The sequence below is a fragment of the Lissotriton vulgaris genome, chromosome 5 (genome assembly GCF_964263255.1).
Source record: "Lissotriton vulgaris chromosome 5, aLisVul1.2, whole genome shotgun sequence".
Classification (NCBI taxonomy): domain Eukaryota; kingdom Metazoa; phylum Chordata; class Amphibia; order Caudata; family Salamandridae; genus Lissotriton; species Lissotriton vulgaris.
The window spans coordinates 1221174288-1221192140 of NC_141693.1; the positions used below are offsets into that span (position 1 = coordinate 1221174288).

Below are 17853 nucleotides of genomic sequence, written 5' to 3' on the forward strand. Positions count from 1 at the left end.
ATTTGATTCTGTAGTCGGTCGTTCCTCTCAGCATGCAAAGGCTTGAAGACGGGGTCTGGTTAGGTTTTGTTCTTTTTTTAACCAATAAATGAAAATATTTGAAAGGTACATTTACTGTAAGGAAAGTTCTGTACGGTAATTTCAAATTCTGTGGTGAGTATCATTTTCAAATTTTATGAACTACACTTTGATCCCCATGCAGGTTGCCATAATATACTCACTTTGGGACTAATATTATCAGACTATTGAACTTTGAAACATTCTTTTATTCAGACCTTACCTAACTTTGTTAATAATAAAAATTTGAAAATTAAATTAAAATATTTCAAATTAAATATAATGATCCAAAAATGTTGTGCCGTCAGTTTCAAAAAATATGTGCTAGTTGGTAAGGTAGGTAAAGTAATTTTTAAATGAAATTTGGGTCAATTTTGAAAAATGTCAATTTAAATTTTTGGGTGATGTGTAAAACAGGCAATCATTTCACGTGTTAGAAATGTAGAATATATGCAAGACTTTCAAGGTAGTCAGACGTGCCCATTAAAGGAAATTGTTGGAGTTTTGATTGAAGTCTTTCAGTCATCTCTCGGCTACGTCTTGTCACTCGAGGATTTAGTATACCTGAAAGTGACTGAGCCATCCTCATTTCTTGAAAACTTTGTTCTTTTTTTAAAATTTCCAAGAAATGATAAAAGTTTGGATGACGCCTACCTATGGATTTATTAAATGAATTATGCCATTCTTCGATGGAATTATTCGTTTTTGCTCCTCCCTCTAAGCAAGTTAAGTAGCAGTTCCACCACTCAATGGGGAACCTTGGCTTCCTCCTGCTACCTGACCTGTTAAGATTGCCAATCCAGGTTCCCTCAAAAGAGGTGCCAATTTCTCTTCATTTGCTATATAATATTCTGATTGTACAATTGCAGTGTAGAAATCATCTACAAAATCTGGAGGAACAAAACACAAAGCTGTTAGTTTTTTAAGCTCATATTGCAATTTGCTGTCTGACACATAATCTTCGGCTAAGGATGTTTTCTGTATATTTCTCCAATACGCCTGCGAAAAGTGAAAAAAACAACCTTGAATTTGGGTGTCTGGATACAGTTTACAAATGGTATTAATCATTTGTATCTCAAAATCAATTATTACTTTCCGAGGACTTTTGTTGAGAGTTTTGGTTTTTATAACTGATAAAAACTCAGAGTAAGTGGAAGATTGTCTGTCAGGCAGCAAACCGAATACTAAGGGTATAGTTGTGTGGTTAATATTGCCATGAATAGAATAAATTTGGGTAAATGGATGGGGAGTAGATTTAAATGTGCCATCCATCATCCAAATTTCTGTATTTTCAAGAGTGGCCAAATTACGTGTTGTAGAAAAGATTAGAAGACGCTTTTCAGGATTAACATTATCATATAAAAGGAAAGATTCATTACTAAAAGTCACAGTTAGTTCTTGGGGGATGTTAATGTCGGAGAAAGTTTGTGGTCTAATTGTATGTGGATTGATTGCCTGTTTTGTTCTTTGAATCATACGCCTTAAATTGGGGATTGTGGGCATATTACTGGCAACATGCATGGGGATGTTTTGTGCTACTTCCCGTAAAACTGAGCCACAGGGTTCATTGGAGGTGGATGCTAAAAATTTTATCTGCTGTAGATTTTCTCTTACCTCAATCTCCATTGCAGAGGCAGAGTGGTTATGCTCTGTGGACCTCTCCACTATGTCTCCCAGAGTAACCGCTCTGCCTTTGCAATGTGATGAGAAATATTCTACGCACCTCCAATGACTCCTGGGCTCAGTTAAACGATCCTTACAGTAAATGTAGCCTCCAAATTTTAACAACCTGTTACCCCTCTTAGATTGAATGTAATTTGCTCGGCGACTTGAATTATCTGTTGAAGATCCTGTAAATAGAAGAGGATGAAAAATAAGTATTCATTTTTTAAAAACTATTTGTGTTTTTCTGTACAGAAGATTAATGGAATCTAAATAGAATTACAAACATCATGATTTTTTCTGTTTCAGAATAGATGCAAGATTTAGTTTAAACAAATTAATAAAAACTGGATTCAGAAACTTTAACACAACTTTTTCCACCCATATCCTTAACCACACATGTATTATAACGCATGGGTGGTTACCGCTAATAGCCTTTATCACGCATACATTTACTACAAGATATGTAGTAAAGGCATGTGTGATAATGGAAATTTAAAAAGGGGGGTTGGGGGGGTTACTTAAAAAAAGGCCTCTTTGTTGTAATGTGAAAGCAAACAGCACGGAAAGAGGAAAAGAAAAGACACTTCCACTTCCTCGTTATGATGTGTAATGGGGGAATTGGATATTTATTAAAAAACAGAGAGCTGGTGAGGAGGAGCCACAGGTATTTGGAACATTATCTTTGAGGACATAGGTCAGCCCCTGCTGTGGGGTGTTTACTGTTGAACTACACAAAAATGTATTACCTGTTTTCTCCGACCCTACAGTGGCAGGGATCAGAATTATCCCTTATCCAAAATATGCCTTTATCATGCATGGGTTTTCAATGAAAATTATTGTAAAGATTTGGTTTTAAAGGTATTTTTGTGGGGGAAACGGCCTCTACAACGAAGCCGTTTCCACGAAATCATTTACCACGCATGCACTACAACGCATGCGTGGTTACAACGAAAGGGTTTACCATGCATACCTTTACTACGAAATACGTAGTAAAGGCATGTGTGGTAAAAAAAAAGAAAAATGAAGGGGGGTTTGGGGGGTCTGCCCCATAAAAAAAATTAAAGGTCTTGGTTAAAAAGGGGGGCTGGGGGGGACTCCCCCCCAAAAAAACAAAACTAACTTGAGGAGCCGAAGAAAAAGCCGAAGCCGAAGCTGAAGCAATCAACGTCGTTAGGGAGGAAACGGAAAGTATCTTCCGCTTACTCTTAACGACGTACGACCGACGTAACCAGAGAAGATGGAGGGAAGGCGAGTTAAAAGGTAAGGGGTATTTTAGAAAAATACATATATATATATTAAGGGTTAAGGGTAAATATAAGGAGTGAGGCTGGGGGAATGTAAGTGGAGAGTTTTAACCTTTATCAAGAGTATGCCCTCACCATGCATACATTTACAACAAAAAACTGTATAAATGTATGCGTAGTAAAGGAATATATTCGAGGTAAAGGTTAAGCATGGAAAACGAATTCCGTTGTAACGCATGCGTGGTAAAGGCATGCGTTGCAACAGAATTCGTTGTAACGTCATATATTCTTTTTGTGGTAACAGTAATGCAAGGAAATGGAATATGCTTTGTAACTTATGCGTTGAAAAATTTAAATAGGGGGTTTGGGGGGGTTCCCCCCCCCCAAAAAAAGCTTGCAAATCATAAAAAGGGGGGGATTGGGGGGTTTCCCCCCCAAATAAAAGGCATGAGTTGAGACAAGATGCATAGGGGCCCATTAGGATGGAGGGCGGATTGCCCCCGCCAGAGTGGCAGTGGCCACCCCCACCCTGGCGGAGGCAATCCGCCCGACAAGCACTCTCATTTTCCCCTCCGCCAGATTAGGATGGTAATAGATTAACACGGAAAGGCAGGTGGAGATTGCTGCGGGGGCCCCCTGCAGGGCTCCCAGGTTGCCACCACTGTCGGGTGGCACATGGGGGGTACCTATGGTACCCCCCCACATTTGCATATGCAAAGCGGCAGGCACCGCGCGGTGCCTGCCGCTTTGCATATGCAAATGCAAAAAAGCATTTTTAGCATTGTGGCGGGCGGTGCAGAGTGCACTGCCCGCCACAATGTTAAAACTACAGGATGTGCCCGCCACTGTGGCGGGCATATCCTAATTCCCCCCACGGGACCCCCGCCCTTATGGCGGGCGGTCCTGTTCTCCGATAGGGTGGTGGGTGGACAATGTCCGCCCGTCATCCTAATGGGGCCCTTAGTAACATCATACATCAAATTATAATGTGATACACTATTCACAGTTTTAATATCTGATTTAAATAGTTAATTTATAGATTTGTTTTAAAAAAAATGTTTTTGACTGTACCTGAGGCTTGCATTTCTTTGTTCTTCTGTGGTGAAGATTCGTTTGCAATAGTATAGCTGTATGTGTTGCTTTCTTTTGTATTCTCTTTTCTAGTCTGTTTGGTTTTCCAGGTCAATGTTGAAGACGTAGCTGCAATTACATGTATCAATAATAGGATTAGATTAGTTTACAAAACGTTATTGGTTAATCTGCAAATTTAAAAGTAATTTTTTTAAGTTTGTTTATCTGTTTCATTATTTTCTAATATTACTATTCAAATCCTTAATTTTAAAAAAGAGTAAGATGGTTGTATTAGTAGAGGTCTATTTAAAAAGATAAGGAAAATTTAAAGGTTGTTTTATTTGTACCTGAATATTGAAAGTTTTGTTCTTTCTGCAAAAGATGTGGAAAGCTGTTTTTCCTTTTTCTAGTTTATGGTTTGATGAAAATGGTTCTCTTTGCGATTTCTGGTTAGAAAAACAAAATTATAGCATTTTTAAACAATTATTATTTATACATTTTACACTTCTTTGTTGTATCTTTCTTAGTAAATTTATTAGATATTGACAAAGATCTTCTCTGAGGTAAGTTCCTAGATGAGTAAAAATACTAAATCTTGCTCAAGCACACCGTCCAACATCTAACCTTAGGTAACTACCCGGTAGAGTATGAATAGTAAATCTTTTCCATTTACCTACCTACTCCTTTCCAGTGGGAAGTAACCGTCGGAGAAAGAATAGTAAATCTGGCGCAAACATGCTAACAAACACCATTACAACTACTATGAGGTAAGTACCCAGAGGAGAAAGAATAGTAAATCAGGCCCCAAAACAGTGATCAACACCTCCCCTGCGGTATGTAACCAGTGGTGTATGGATTGTTAATCTGACTCTCCAACACTAACCAGCATCTTCTTTAATTTAAGTATCTTGCGGAGTAAGTTTACTAATACTTGACCCCTTGACTCAGCCTAACATTTTCACTGGTGTAAGTTTTCAATATAGTAAAAATTTTTAAACGTGCATTCAGAAAACAGAGTTAGATTGTTGAACCTGTCTTGGTTTTAAAAATTCAAATGACAAATTAAAAGGTTCTTTCATTTATACCTGAAATGTGATTATATTAATACAACTGATATTATAAGTTGATCTTCCTATTTCCAGTTTATGTATTGACGGTAATGGAGATTTCTGTTTAAATAAACAAAGAAATAGTATATTTTACAATTTAGAAATATTATATTTATTTGTTGTAACATATTTTGAAAATTTAATATGTTTTAACAAACACATTCAATAAAGTAATTATTCCGCTTAATACGAATAGATAATCTGGCTCATATACATTGTCCATCACCTTTTCTGAGGTAAGTCCATGGTGGTTTAAGACTACTTAATCTGGTCCACATACTCTGTCCAACATCTACCCAAATGAAAGCACCCAGCTGTCTAAAAACAGTAAAACTTCTCCCCAGTTAATACCCAATATCCTCCCTGACGCATGTTTGAAGCAGAGTAAGAATTGGAAAAAATGCTCATAGAAAACAGAGTTTCTTCATTACACCAGTTTAAATTTTAAAATTAGATAAGGCAAATTTATAGGTTAATTTATTTGGACCTGTAGATTGGTTGTATTTTTCTTTCATGCAAATGATCACTTAAGATGTTCTTCCTTTTACCCGATTTTTGATTGTCGCTAATGATTCTTTATCTGATTTCTTGTTAGAAAAATAAAGACATTGCATATTTTAATATTGTAAATTCAAAATATTACATTTCTTTGTCGTAAGTTCCAACTAAGAATAGCACTAACAATTGAAAATCTGGCACCAAGACACTGACCAACACACCTATTCTGAGGTAAGTTCCCCATGAAGGAAGATTTGTAATTGATGAATACAGACTCTGATCAAAACCTGCCCTCTGGTAAGTTCCTGGCGGAGTAAGAATACTAAGGGGGCTCATTAGGATTGCAAATTTACCTATGTTACCCACCTGTATTTGTATGCAAAAATTGGCAGGCACTGCACGGTGCTTGCCGCTTTCTGCATACAAATGCAATATATGCATTTTTACAATCGCTGTAATTGTAAAAATAGAGGATGTGTCCGTGATGGTGGCGGTCACATCCTAATTTCACAGGAGGAAACTCCGCCAGCCATGCAGAGTTTTCCTTCTACTCAGGGGTTGCAATTCGTTGAAAAGCATGTGAAACTTCACTGAGAGGACCTGTTGCGTGCCTCCTGGGTGAAGTGGGGGGTGCACATGGGGGATACCTATGGTATCCCCCTGTATTTGTATGCAAAAATTGGCAGGCACCGCACAGTGCTTGCCGCTTTCTGCATACAAATACAATGTATGCATTTTTACCATTGCGGCAGGTGCAGCTAGAAGCCGCACCCGCCGTAATGGTAAAAGTCGAGGATGTGTCCGCCTGCCCAGAGCATGCGGAAAATCCTCTTCTGACCTATCAAAGACCCACCGCCACATTAGGATGGCTGGTGGGTCCTGGTTTCAGTCCGCTGCTTTACTGCCGCAGTTGGCTTACAACTGCGGCAGAAAAGCTCTAATATGACATAATATATCATGAACATAACATTAGAATGTGTTTTTAAAAATGCTTTTCTGTGGCAGCTTTTCCGCCGTGAAAAAGCATGTGGAACTTCACTGAGAAGACCCGTTGCGGGCCTCCTCGGTGAAGAGGGGGAGGGTGGGGGGTACACATGGGGGTACCTATGGTATCACCCTGTATTTGTATGCAGAAATTGGCAGGCACCGCACAGTGCTTGCCGCTTTCTGCATACAAATGCAAAGTATGCATTTTTACCATTGTGGCGGGTGTAGCTTAAAACTGCATCTGCCGCAATGGTAAAAATAGAGAATGTGTCCGTTAGGATGGGGGTCACATTCTAATTTCACTAGAGGGTACTCCGTAAGCTATGCGATGGTTCCCTTCTACTCATGGGTCGCATTCCTAATGGGTCTCTAAATCTGGCTCCCAAAACTTTTACAACACATACCCTGTGGTAAGTACACAGCGGTGTAAGATTAGTAAATATGTCTACAAAATAATGACCATCATATTTTCTATATTAAGACTGATATATTTTGCAATTAGACAATGGCCAAACATCTTTCCAGCAGAAAAGTAGTTCATACCTTACTTTAAAAAAAAACTGCTTCACTATCCGTTTCAGTATAAACTAAAATAATGATATACTTTAAATTTCTTAACCTATACATTTTTATATTCAGTAGAAATTTAACAAACACAAGCATTATAATATCAAAATATTAACTAGGTACTTTATTTATGAACTTTACTCTCAAATATTCATATTAATAATAATTTATTATTTATTCTTCAATTTCAGTTAATTCTAATCATATATTAACTTCCATAGACATTTTGTTTGTTAAAACTGTTTTTTTTCAAACATGGTTTATGTGACATTTTAACAAAATCAATCTAAAAACAAGGCAAAACATATTTACATTACCTTTGCGATATTTTTTATAATTGGAAGCAATTAACACTCTCCTCAGAAAAGTTTTCCTATAATAAAATTAAAATACATTTTGTAAAATCTTAAACCGGATTAACTATTATATTATAATATTTAATGTGTGTTAAAACGTGTACTTACTTTGCTCAGTAGATGGCAGTAACGGACTTAAATTGAGCCTTCTTTCTCCAGTTGCTCTTAACAGTGTTTACTCTCTAGTTAGCGGCGAACCACTGATAAGAAAATGGTGGACAGCTCTATATATAGGTAAATTGAGTAATAACTGTAATTTAAAGTAAAATATGTGTGTAAATCAGCTAAAATTGACCTTCTTCGTTGAATTTTTCATCCATCTTGGTTGGGGACACGTCTTTGAAGGGTCAGTGAAAGTGACAAAAGACAAACGCTGTCACTACTCAACATATTCTTTTGTAACCTATTAGTTTCATTGTGTTTACTTTTGCGTCATTTGTGCTTGAAAAACGTTTGGTGCATCACTACGTTATATGCGTGGTAAAATACTTCGTTTTAATTTTCAGCGTGTTAAAACCTCTTGCGTTGTTAAATTCACGTAGTATTGCCATGCGTTGAACTTGTTTGCGTGCTATAATCATATATTCGAGAACATGTTTTAGTTCAGAAGAAGAGAGCCAATTTAAATGGGAAGGAAAGGTCCCTCAAAAATGTAACTGCTAGAGCAGAAGATAACTCTGTGCATGGTAGTAGAAGGAAAAATCTGTTTAGAGACATTCGTAGACGAATGTTCTGCAACAGGATAATTGGCAATTTGTTAAAAAAATTTAAGAAAGGTCAACAGAAAGTGGCTTTTTATAAGAGAAAGAAAAATGAAGAGAAAATTATTGATCAGGCTTTCGAAATTAAGCGAAAGTTATTTATTTTGGTAATCAATAGAATTAGGAAACTAAACAAGGTAATTTATGATTTCAAATCAAATAGTAGATGGAAGAGAGTAGTTAATCGTACTAATTTTTGTGAAGTTTTCTCAGGAGAATGGATGCATAGTTCAAGTTGTGAGGCATTTTTCAATGAGGAGAGTTACTTCCAGGACAATGATTTGGTGTATGCAGTTGACACCAGTGGTCGAGCATATGAGGTAAAAGATGGTTGTCCGGTTGAAAAAGAAAAAGTTGTGTATGCAGATGCAGAAGAGGTGTTAGGTGATGAAGTTTTAGGGAGACGTCCTAAGGGACCAGTGTACACCTGGAAGTGTAGTTCTATTTGCAGTGTGCGACAGGATTCCATCAATTTGCTTTGTGATTTTGTACGGACATTTAATAAGAAAAGTTTAAAACAAAAAATAAAGTTGTTGCAAGAATTAGATCCTTGCAGAGTGAGACAAGTGACAGGTTTGCGTGGTCATTCACTGGCTTGTCTTTCCAGGAGAGTATGCCAGAGTGTTTTTCATCATTTCAGGATGCTAGCAGTGCATCATAATAAAGTGAGGAAATTAGTTAGAATGTTGTATTATGCTAAGAGTCCGGCAATTATGCTTAAACAATTAAGCACTGCTCTTTTGCATGGTTCTGAAGTAGATGTGAAGAATATTTGTGAAGAAATTGAGTTCTGTTACTTTGCTAATGAAGAGAACAATGTTGAAATTGACCCAGTAGAAGAAAGTAATGTGGAACAGAGTGTACTGATTTCTAATATAGATAAGTTTCACAAGGAAATTTCCAACTTTCAGGTGAAATCAAGTGAGAGGCCTAATTTCACTTGTGTGTGTTGTCGACGAACTTATTATAAGAATCAGACTAAGTTAGTGGATTTATATGCAAAAAGTGAAATGGATAACAATAGTGAATGGAAGGATTTTGCCACATACTTGATGGTAGAAAATCGTTTTGATTTGGGATCGGACCAACGTATGTGTACTTATTGTTTAAAGAAATTAAACCAAAACCGGATGCCTGCTAGAGTGGTTCATAATAATCTGGAATTGGTTGACATTCCTTCTGAATTGAAGGATTTAAATACTTATGAATTTAATTTGATTCAAAGTGTCCATCCCTTTCAGGCTATTGTACGAATGGAGCCAAAGACAGGGAAATTGCCTCCATCAGATTTACAGAGAGGATTAAAGGGAAGAGTTGTTTATTTGCCTTTAGATTTGAAGAAAAACATTAATACAATTGGAGTAGAGAAAGTGGAAGAGGAACCTCTAGTTAACCTAGTTAATGGGGTTCCGACAAAGAGTAAGAAAATCTGGCAAGATTTAGTGGATGTTAGGAAAGTCAAAAAGGCAATATTGTATTTGATAAAAAATAATGAGTACTACAAGAATGTATGTGCTGCAGAAGAGGAAGTAAGTGAAGAAGAGGACAGCGATTTGTGTGCTGGGCAAATTGAGAAAGTAGAAGCCTCTAAAAAGGAAGAAATTTATGAACATTATAGTGTTCATCCTTTGCATTCCAAGGAAGTCATGGGGAATGCTATTGAGTTGTTTCAAATGAAACAAGCCAAATGGAGTCCCATTAGTGTTTGGGAGGAAAGTTTGGAAGCTCGGTGTTTCCCACAGTTATTTCCCACAGGTCGAGGAGGACGATACGATGAGCGACCTGATCAAATTCCTGCTTCAGAATATCGGACTTTACGATTGTATGCAGAAGATTCTAGGTTTCGTCAATGCATTCCCTATTTATTTCATCTACTGTTTGAAAGTGATCTGTCTGTACTGTCGTATGCAGTGAACCACATCTTGGAAAGTGGTGTACAACTGCAAAATATTTCGGCAAGGGACTTTATGGATAAAGTCAATGTGCAAGACAGTATTTTGGATTCTCACCTGATTAATCTCATGGCATGTCAGCGTGGTACTAATGAGTATTGGTACCGTCGTCATGGTGACTTAAAATGTATGCTGAGGAACTTAGGAACTCCTACTTAGTTCCTCACTCTCAGCTGTGCTGAGTATGGCTGGGAAGACTTACTTGAATTTCTACGAGAGGCAAATGGAAACATTGAAAATATTGAATTCAAGACACCCGGAGAACTGTGCTCTTTGGATCCAGTGAATGTATGCAGGTACTTCAATCATAGATTTGAAGCTATGATGTCTTTCATCACGAACAAGAAAAATCCACCTCTTGGAGAGGTGTTGGATTTCTTCTGGAGAAAGGAGTATCAAGCAAGAGGTGCTCCTCATATACATATGCTGCTATGGATCAAAGATGCACCCAAATTTGGAACAGATCCGGATGACTTAGTGATGAGTTTCATAGAACAGTATTCTACATGTGCTGTTCCAAAGACAAAGGAAGATAAAAGTCTAAGAGAACAAGTTTTACGGTTTCAAAGCCATCGTTGTGGAAAGTACTGTCGTCGTAAATTCAGAAACAAGGACAAGTACTACACCAAATGTCGTTTTGCATTTCCACGATCGGTGATATCTAAAGGAAAAGTGAACAATTTGATGTCTTCGCTGTGACATAATGTGACGAGGAAATCACCCAAAAACACATACAATTTGAAAAGAAACGAAGAGTCCAAGTACATTAACGACTACAACCCAGTGATTTTGTCCATGTGGAATGCTAACATGGATATACAGTTTGTGGCTGACAACTGTATGGCTGTGGCTCAGTATGTGACGTCTTACATCACAAAAAAAGAAAAGACAGAACTGAAGGATATGTGGGAGGATATTTCCCATGAAAAGAGCCTCAGTAAGAAGTTGTACAGTTTCAGTCTGAAGATGTTGTCGCATCGAGAAATCGGAGCTTACGAATGTTCTGACCGGTTATCTTCAGCAAGTCTCTATGCCAAATCTAGGAGTATCATTTGGGCGAGTCTTGGTCTTGCTGCAACACGTAATCGAGTTCTGAAACCTGTACGGGAAATTGAGTATTTGGCGGAGAAGGAGCCAAGCAGTACAGATATTTTGAAGACCAACATGTTGGTTACATATTATCCAAATAGAAGCAGTCACCTGGAGAATGTTTGTCTGTATGAGGTTCTACAAAATTACATTTTCAAGAGGAACATCAAAGAAGATATTGATAAAGGAGTGTATGCTGTAATTGGAAGTGAGGGATGTCTGGTCAAGCAAAGAAAATGTCAATTGGTAAATCATCGAAAATTGAATTGCGAATCTCCAGAAAGAAAAGAGTTTTTCTATTTAGCTCTTTTGCAACTTTTCAAGCCTTGGCGTGCAGAAGAGGAACTGCTTGGAGATTTCCTCTCTTACGAAGACTCTTTCAATGCAGCCAAGGAGTCCATAGAATGTCCTGTTTTTCCAAAATATCTAGAAATGTTGAATGCAGAAATCGAGCAGGAAGCAACAATTGCAGCTGAGATTGCTAGAGACAGTTCTCAGGACAGTCAGAGTTCTGTTTCATTGAGTCAGGATCCACTAGGAGAACCAGTTATCGAAAATGAAGCTGCCACTGGCATTATTGAAGTGGAAAGAGCCATGGCACATGCTCAGGAGGATGCGGTTAACTTAGAAGATTTGGAAAGACAACTCAACGTTGAGCAGAGGAAAATATATGACGAAGTTACCAAACAAATTGAGCATGGATTAAGTCATGAGAAGAAAGAGTGCTCATGTACGTCGTTGATGCCTGTCAGACTGTACGTGAGTGGAGAAGCAGGAACTGGAAAAAGTTTCCTCATTAAAACAATTTCATGTTATCTGCAGAAAAGGACTGAGTCATCGCTGTCTTGTGTTGTCACCGCTCCAACTGGACTGGCAGCACATAACATTAAAGTCATTACTTTGCATCGGCTACTGATGCTGCCAGTGGAGCATGATAACAAATTACAATACCACAAGTTATCTGGAGATGCTTGTTGTGAAGTTTCAAGAGTCCTAAAGAAGATGAAACTTCTTATCATTGATGAAGTAAGCATGGTTTCCAATGTCATGCTTGCCTTTGTGCATTTGAGAATGCAGGGAGTTCTTAAAACAGAGTATGATGTGTTATTTGGTGGCAAAAACATCATTGTTTTCGGTGATCTTCTGCAGCTGACACCAGTGAAAGGACAACCAGTGTTTAAACTGCTTACGCATGAAGATACCAGGAAGTGCCTAGGGAGCATTGGCAACGTTAACATATGGTTAAACTTCAATTATGCTGATCTGCGTGAAAATATGCGTCAGGCGAAGGATGAAGATTACAAGAATATTCTACAAGATGTTAGAATTGGGAAAGTGACCGAGCGTGGGAAAGAAGCTTTACATGCACGATTACTGTCAAATTTGTATCCAGAAGAAGACGTTCTGCCAGAGGATATTTTTCAGAAAATTACTGAGAAGAAATGTGGAATATGTTTGATGCCAACTCTTGCAGAATGTTCCATCTTCAACAACAAAATGTTGAATTTAGAAAACCAAGAGATTGTGAAACTGGAAGCTATTGACAGAATAGAGCATATGGGAGCAACAATTATTTTGTCTGAGAATTTGAAATCTAAATTGGATTCATTAGAGAAGACTATATCTAAAACTGCAGGTTTTGAAAAGACTCTGAATGTGTGCTTAAATTGCCATATCATTTTGAGAAGGAATTTACATGTTGAAAGAGGTCTGGTAAATGGATCAATGGGTAATGTTGTTGATTTTGAGAAATACAGAAATAGAGATGGAATTGAATTTTTAAAAATTAAATTTGATGGCATTGAGGAAGTACAGCTAATTGGTCATTGCACAGCTAGGTTTTTGCTTGTAAAAGACTTATATGTTCGCCGTAAGCAGTTTCCTGTTTGTTTGGCATATGTGGTGACAATCCATAAATCGCAAGGTTTAAGTGTAGACACTGCTTTAGTGAATATTGGCAGTTCTGTGTTCAAAGAGGGTATGGCTTATGTAGCAGAACTTTATCGGGATTGTACTTGATTGACTGTGATGTCACAAACATTTGTGCGGATCTAGATTGTGTTAAGGAATACAATAGGTTAAGAAGAGAGTATGCGCCACATTTGCCTCAATATCCTTTGTTTGAGAAACGTGTGGTAGGCCGGAAACAAAGAAATATCAGTAAAAGTAGGGAGATTGTTGCAAAAAGACCAAAAGTTGATGAACCGAAAATTGTAAGCAGAAAGAAAATGAATTCTGTTGAAGATGTTGTTGGTTTTCAATTTGAAAATAGTTCTGGTGTCAACTGCTATGCTAATGTAGCGGTTAATGTTGTCTTTTCACTAGAGACTTTAAAAGAACAGATTGTGATCAATTCGGAACAAAGTTTATGCTGTTTGTTGAATTCTGTGTTAGAGAAATGTAGCGCTGATAGAAGAAGAGTAGAAAGTGTGTCTGAAATTCGTAATCTGTTAGACAAATGTTCAGGTCAAACGCAATTCTCTCAAAATATTCAGCAGGATTGTCAGGAGTTTTTAATGTATATGCTTGATGTATTGCAAGATGAAGGTGTAGATGTAGATTATCTGTTTGGCCTTTCTTATCAATGGCAGAATGATTGCGAGAACTGTAGGCTATCAAGTACTACTAGTGTAGACTCAGAAAGATTTATATATTTAACTTTGCCTGACAGTAAATCAGTATCCTTCAATAAGCTAGTAAAAGCAGCTGATCAAAACATGGAGTGTAGCCAATGTAAGTCTGCAATGCTGTCCACGTTAATTACACAAAGTTATGGCCAGTATGTCATTTTAATGTTCCAACGATGTAGGTCTGATGGAACTAAATTGACAACTTTAATTAATAATTTTGTGGCTTCGCAGTTGTCAATATCAGGAAGGACTTTTGTAACTACAGCAATTATATATCATGACGGTCCTTCAACAACTTCAGGACATTACACTGCTTATTTAAAATCTGGAAACGGCTGGTCATTCTGCAATGATTCTGTTTTAACTTTAAAAAAAAGATTGCCTTTCCACCTTCAAAATTCTTACCTGGTGTTTTTACAACCAAAATTTTAGGGAAGGAATCTTGGGATTTGTTCTGAGGAATTTCAAGAGGTTCTAATGGCTCCTACTCTATATGGCCTTGTGGATAAGTGTAGTACAGAGCAAAAACTGTGTTTATAAGCTAATTCAAGCAGTAGATCAAAACAAGGAGTAGAGGAAATGTAAGTCTGCAATGCTGTCCACATTATTTATAGAAACTTATGGGTGAAATGTCATTTTACAATTTCAACTACATAAACTGGATGAAAATAAGTTGTCAAGTCTAATTAAAAATGTTTTGGCTACATAGTCATCGATTTCAGGAAGAACATTTGTAACTGCATCTATTATATGTTATGATGGTCCTTTGACAACATCAGGATATTACACAGCTTATTTGAAATATAAAAAAGGCTAGTCTTTCGCCAACGATTACCATTTTAGTATGAAGCAATGTTGCCTTTTGACTTGTTATCAGAAGGGAAAATTTAGGGTAGGTAACTGGATTATAACGATTCTAGGTGTTGCTGTAATTTAGTGTGCTGTTTTAAATTGCTTTGTATGTCTCATTTTTCTTAAAACGATGGAGCTTATCTTTCAGAAAGTGGCGGGCAGAAAATAGTAACAGCACAACAGAGTATAAGCTGTTCATAGGACATCCTTTGACGTCATAGAAAGTAAGTTACTTTTGAGGAGTTCTGATTTCTGATTGATTATATTTTATGGGTTTTTTAAACACAATCATTTTGATTGTGGTTTTTTTTCCCCGCTGTTATATGATGAATACCTTCAACTCACTGTTTTCAGTGAAATTTGATATATTCTGAGAACAGCAAAAATAAACCATTAAATATGTATAATTAATTTTGTACTTTGAATTGTGATTTTTAATATGTATTCATCTTGTCTCATGCTCACTCATCTTTTACTACCTTCTATTAATTTAAAAAATTTTGTTCTTTCTTACACAGATTAAAAGTATAAAAATAACAAGTGACTAAGTTAACGACAATTATAAGGTAAGTGTTTAGTACTCTTTACGTTATATCTCTATCACATTTAACTTTTATTAGTTCCACTGCTTCATTTCTTTAACCCTCAGTTTTTTGCCTTTGCTACTTCCCTTCTTTTTCTATTACTTACTTATACTACTCTTTCTACTCCTTTTCTCAGTTCCTCTTTCAACAGTATCTGTGTGTTACTCCCTGTATTTGTCTTTCTTTTAACATTACTCTCTGTTTACTTACTCTTCTTTTTTTTTAATTTTTGTTTTTTTAGTTCGCTTCCGGTTCGCGTACCGGCGCGCGAACCGGGAAGCGAATCAAAAGAAATAGAGATTGCCAGAGTGCTAAACATTCTAGCAATTTCTTATAAAGGGGAGGTATTTCTGAAAAGAACTTTTTTTAATTATTTTTGTTGTTTTATATTTTTTTTATTATTTTTCTGAACATTTTTATAGTTTTTTTGTATTTTTTGAACGGTTTTATATTTTTTTTATTTTTTTTCAGGGGGAAGAACGAAAAACAGGCATTAGAAACGGCTCAACAGGAGCAAAAATAAAAAAAAATCACTTTCTGGGGCGTTTTGAGCACTTGTGATTTTCATATGCTCTATTCATTAAGGTTACGCTCATCTCACCGTAACAAAGCAAACCCCCACAATAAATGCACACCAGCTTGATGTGTTGAAAATTAGTTTGAATAGTGGGGACTGTCTCCCTCGCCTCTGGTCCCGAAGGACTTTCATGGGTTGAGGTGGTGGCCACAGGAGTTGGTGGATTTTCACGTAGGTTACGCACCTCCGCCACACTATAATTTATTGGATGCCACCTTTGCATGTGGCGATGCATAGTATAGTTACCAAAGCTATACTGTTTATCCGTGCCTCGGGACAGAGGTTCTTTACATATCAGGCATGTAACATAACGAGCATTCACCTTTTTTTGGCCTGCAGGAAATGAAAAAAACTGCCAAATAAAATTGTCCTTGCGGTGTGATTTCCGGGGCTCTTCAGGCAAAAATTCTATTTGATGTCATCTGTTCTTCTTCTTCCTCCTCTTCTTCAGGGTTGGGAATAAACTGGGGAGGTGGTCCATCCTACCTAGGAGGTTGTGGTGGTGGTGGGGGTCCACCAGCTGCAGCTACAATTGAAGCCATCTTCCAATAATCAAAATAGTTCTTCCTCTCACAAAGTTGAAAGTCAGAGTGAGAAAAATAGGAGGGGGCTTTCATCATTTGGCAAAAAAAAATGTTCTAAACCAATGAAAAGTGTTATTTTTAGGTCACATGACCAAGCCTTACATCATTCAGAAACCAAAAGTGAAATCAACCAATAAAAAGTGTTATTTTCAAGTCACATGACCTGTTACGCTTACGTTACGCGTCCCGCTACGCGCCCCGGAGCGCTTCCGGGGTGCTGCGCTTCGTGTTCCGATTCGCGTTCCAGAACGCTTCCGGGTGCGCTAACGCGACGCGTCATAAGACGCATTACGCGGCAACACGATACGTCGCGCTTACGCGACGCGTCACAATGTTGTTTTCTAACGCGGTGGTTGCGCTAACAAAACGTTTACCGGTTCGCGGAACCAAATTGCGCTAACGGGAAGCTGCCCAGTTCGCGGACCGGCAGCAAAACAAAAAAAAATAATTAAAAAATAAATAAAAAAATAAAAAAATTATATTACAAAAATATAAAATATATTTTTGAATTAGAATAAGAATACATTTTACAGCTTTTGATATTTGCTATTAAAAAACCATTGAAATTCACTGAAAAAACCATAGGCTATAGACCATATATAGTTAGGAATTAGCATTTACAAAACCTTGAAAATTCACTGAAAAAACCATAGGTTATAGACCATATATAGTTAGGGATTAGCATTTACAAAACCTTATTTTACTCGCACAAAACCATTGAAATTCGCATATATAGTTAGTTGCACTAACTATATATCGCGCACCCGCAATCCACTGCTGATGATGTCACATATTACATCATTCATGACATGGTCAGTGACATCACTGATGACATCACTGATGACATTATCCAGTGACTGTATGTTTCTGTAAAGTTAAAATATGTCTTACATATTAAAGAATGAGTGGATGTATAAGTATGTGGATGAAGCATTTAGTAGGTGCATGACTGACTGTATGAGAGAGTGATTAAATGAGTCTCACTGAGTGCATGGGTTAGTGACTAAACTGTCTTAATTTGTGCATCATTATATCTGTTGTTCTGTAAACTGCTGCATGTGTTGTTCAGTAGCTATATGAGTAACTATACGGGTTATTGATTGGTTGCCCAAGTATTTGTATGGGAGACTGAGTGTGTGTGTGTGGGTGGCTGGGAGGTGTGTGACTCTGTGCATAAATGTGTCAACAGTTGATTCACTAGATGTATGGATTCAAAACTGCATGTGGAAACAACTGTATGGGTTGTTGACTGTGTGCATGGGTGTATTGG

At 37.3% G+C, this 17853-nt stretch overlaps 1 pseudogene; it reads right to left on the minus strand.

Annotated features, from left to right (window-relative positions):
- Positions 1-490: 490 nt before the first annotated feature.
- Positions 491-7874, minus strand: LOC147712338 (uncharacterized; annotated as a pseudogene).
- Between the last annotated feature and the right edge of the window lie 9979 nt (positions 7875-17853).